Consider the following 4,419-nt stretch of genomic DNA (forward strand, 5'->3'; position numbering starts at 1 on the left):
TAACAGAGAGGAGAATATCACTGTTTGCTTCATCTGTCTATCAAAAAATCTATATAATCACATTTACATGTCCTCTATAAGGGCATACGATACAGTTTTGATCCCATATTGAAATTTTGATGAAAATTTGCATATAGACTATTGTTTCCCCGATAAAATCAAATCTGTAATAATGCATGTGCTAATTTTGTGTAAAATGTAGTGGAAATTTCAGATATTTGTTTAAAATTCGGATTTGTTGACGTATTTTTCCTTTGACAGAAGTACATAACTTTTTTGTTTTAAAAGATAAACACAAGCTGTTTTTTGTTAAATTGTTTGTTTTATCTATTTATAAGTATCCTATAAATTTACGTATTTATCTTTAGGAATAACTCGTATTTATCAAATGATCATGAATGTAGAAAAAAACATAATTTTTTGCTGTATATTTATCAAATTTAAAAAAATTGTACTGTTGCCTTTTCCATGAAAATTGGTACAAATAATATTTCATACTTCATAGGTGTGCAAACCAAATGTCATTTTAAAAAAGAGGGGTCCATGAACTGGTTATCAAGTTAAATCAGTTTGAATGATAAAATCAGTCTAAAAATGCATCTTTTCTGGATATGTCACAGTTTGACATCGCATAAACAACATTTTAAATTAGCAACATCATGACCTCCCCTGTAACTGTATTATATGCCCTTAATTTAGGTAAAAATGGTGATTGAAATTATCATAAAGAATAAAAGTATACTGGAATACCTTTAATTGGTGTTATTCTTAAAGGAAATATTTGTTTTGGTTAAAAAATGTTGGATTTTCAGAACTGATTGCTGTTTAATTGATTAACTAAGTAAAAATAAACTTTAATAATGTTTTGTATGTAGGCTGAAAAATGTTCATCAATTTTCTTGTCAATTCATGGTCTTAATAGAGTTTTGCATCTATTTAAATCAAGGAACCTATGCTTATTGGGTAAAAAGGATATACACCACTTTTGGTTATCTTTGTTGTTGGTTTGCTGTCTAATTGATGAATATCATTCTTAGAGAAACTGCAATGACGGGGTACATGTAGGAGCTGGAGAGGGCCAAAATTTTCTTGCTCTTGAAAAACTCAATTTAATGGAAAGTATTGTACCTACATGCACATATGCATATAAGGACCTATCAATGCGCTAAGTACATTGTAGCAATAATAAACTATGTAGGAAAAGTGTATGAAAATGAAAAATAAGGTGTGTGTTATGATTGCCAATGAAACAACTTTCCAACAAAAGAAGTGGATGTAAAATTCAGGAAAAACACCAACAATTGATTGGTGTTAAAAGCCACTTTCAACACCTTTGTTCTATTTCATGGCAGTCAGTTTTTATTGGTGGAGGAAGCCAGAGTCCTTAAAGAAAGCCTTCATCCTTCAGTATGAAAACTGAGAATCCTAGTCAATTAAGATTAGAGTTGAGTGCACACGCATGAGTGGGGTTTGAACTCACAACCTCAGTGTTGACTGGCTAGTGTTATCAGAAGTCAAACTACTAAGAACACTTGGCCACCGAGGACCCAAAAACATACAGTGGGGCATTACACATAAAATACTCAAAGGACTAAAAATCCTAGCCAAAGTCTACATAAAAGTATCTACCAATAAATAACTATATGTGAGTTGTGACAACAAGGTAGGTGCTGGACATGGTCAGATATTTCTAGGCTCAAAGAGACATGTCCCCGGAAAAACTTCATGGATAGGAAGTATTAATTCCACATGCACATCTGCATAATTTGTGTATACATTGTATTAGTATATAACAAAATGTGCTAGTTTAATGTAGAGAATAAAGTGAGTAGTGAACAGAAATTTGGAAGTCTCTAAACTGTTGATTCAAATGGGTTTTAGCGCTCTGAGTTGGAGGATCCAATAATCCTCTCTTTTACTCCTAAGGCCGTCTGACCTGGGGACATTAGGATTGTTCCAGAGGACTTTGATGATTTCAAAAGATATGTGGTGAATGTTGTGCCCTGTCTGGTTGAAATGTTTTCCAGTGGGTTACAATAACTTATTTTTGACATATCAGAGATGTTCGCCGAGTCCAGCTTTAAAAGGACGTTTGCTTTTACCAACATATTGTTGTTTACAAGACTTGCATGTAATCATGAAAATGATATTCAGTCCTCATTATTTTTTTTTCTATATTTGCATTGTGAATGTAGTGGTGAAAGACCTTCGGAAATTAATCCAAGGACAATAGCTACATTCATCGTTGCTGCATTTGGTCAGCTTGTTTAGTGTACTAATGATTGATGTCCCCGGTGTGATGGGCAGATATTGGAATGCCGCTCTTACTAGAATATCTTTGAGGTTTTTATTTCTTTTGTAGGCATCTAAAAATCTGTTTGGTTGTTTCTTTTATATGCAACAGCGGCCAAGTAGTGTCAATAATCCGTCTTAGATTTGGACTGGCTTTTGTATAGCTCAACACTACCGGAATTCTTGTCATATTTTTGGTGTCTTTTTTGACAGGATTAAGTAATGCTTTTACAGTCTTTTGCTTCTGCTTTTTTAAGGCTAGTCGTTATACCCTTGTAATCTGTAATATTTCAACAAATTTGCAGAGTGTTTACTGAAATCTGTGTCATTTGTGCAGTTTCTTTTCACCTAAAGGAACTGCCTGTAGTGTTCATCTTTTTTTGCATGGTATTGGATGTCAGTGAGTTTGGTATATAGTTCAACCTCTACTGTGCCTAATGTTTTACGGAATTTCACAGTAGTGACTAAGAATACAACTTGTTCTTCAGATATTTTAGCAGTGAATTTGATTGTTCTATGCTGAGAATTCATGTGTTGTATGAATTTATTGAGCGATTCTTTACCCTGCGTCCAAATTATGAAAATATCATCAATGAACCTAAGGTATAAGAATTGCTTAAGAGGGAATCCACTTAGTAGTTTCTCCATTAAATGTCCCATGAAGATATTAGCATAAGACAGGGCCACTTAGTTTCCCATAGCTGTGCCGCTGAATTGTAGATAAGTTCTTTTGTTAAAAGTAAAATTGTTGCAGTGAAGGACTAATTTAAGAAGTTGTAATAACCCTTTGTTGGATATTTGATAAGACCCTTTGTGTGCATGTTAATAAGGCTTTTGGCAACAGAAACCAAACCTTCTTGGTTTGGAATGTTGGTGTATAATGAGGTAACATCCATTGTCGCTAAAATAGTACCTTCTGGTAAATTTTTGATGCATTCAATCTTGTTCATAAAGTCAGAAGTGTCTTTAACAAAATACTTTATAAGAGGTACAAAAAAATGGTTTATATGTCTTCTACAAAGCTACAGATTTTTTCAGTAGGGTCATAGTTGCCACTAATTATTGGTCTGCCTGGTGGTGAACCATTCACCAAAGTTTTGTGTAGAACTGTGGTGTTTTTGGTTCTTTAACCAGTAGGAAATTGTAGATGTCTTTGTTGATCTCATTTTTGTATGTAAAGAAAGTAAAGTGCGGTTGATTTTCAGTGTGAAATATGGTGAGGTTTAAGCTAGTTTCAACATAGAAATGTTCATCCATGAGTTGAGTAAGTGCCATCTGATTGTAATTTGCAGCGTTTAAAATTAGTTTCAGGTAATTGTGAAAACCATGTAGGATTTGGGTTCAGAAAAAGGTTAACCAATTTACGGTGAAGGAAGCATGATTCCTTTATAAACAGAATCGGCTATCACATGGTGATATATAAACACCATGATCAATTATCCATCAGAGTTTGAAGTGAAATCAAACAAGCATTCTATGAGTATTGCCTAGCAATACAAAGTCTCCGTATGGTTAAAAATTCATTGTACTAGAGCAAAATGCCAACTTGATCTAAAATTTGTCATAGCGTAAACTATATCAATTATATCAAGTCAATATAGTCAAGCATGAAAACAAATGTGGAGAAGTCCAAGGACCATAAATCTACACAAAATCATTAGACCAGAACACGATTCCAACTTGATCTGTTACTTGTCATCATTAAAATATACATCAATTATCAAATCAATATCTTTGAAGTATGACAAAAAAATAAGGAAAACTGAATATTTTGAGTGATTTTCCTAGTCAAAGGACCATAAATCATCAGAAAATCATCAGACCAGAACATGATTCCACATTGATCTGTAACTTGTCATCATTAAACTATATACCAATTATCAAATCAATATCTTCAAGTATGACGAAAAAAAGTAAGGAAAACTGAATATTTTGAGTGATTTTCCTAGTCCAAGGACTGTAACTCTATACAAAAAGTCAGACCAGAATAAAATTTGAGTTTGACCTCGGACAGACAGAGATAAATATATCAGTTTAATATATAAGTTTCTCAAATAATTCATCAAAGTAAATAAAATATGATGACGTAGTCTGTATCATTTATTAAAGAAAATAAAAACAAACAAA

Source organism: Mytilus edulis, chromosome 4 (genome assembly GCF_963676685.1).
Source record: "Mytilus edulis chromosome 4, xbMytEdul2.2, whole genome shotgun sequence".
Classification (NCBI taxonomy): Eukaryota; Metazoa; Mollusca; class Bivalvia; order Mytilida; family Mytilidae; genus Mytilus; species Mytilus edulis.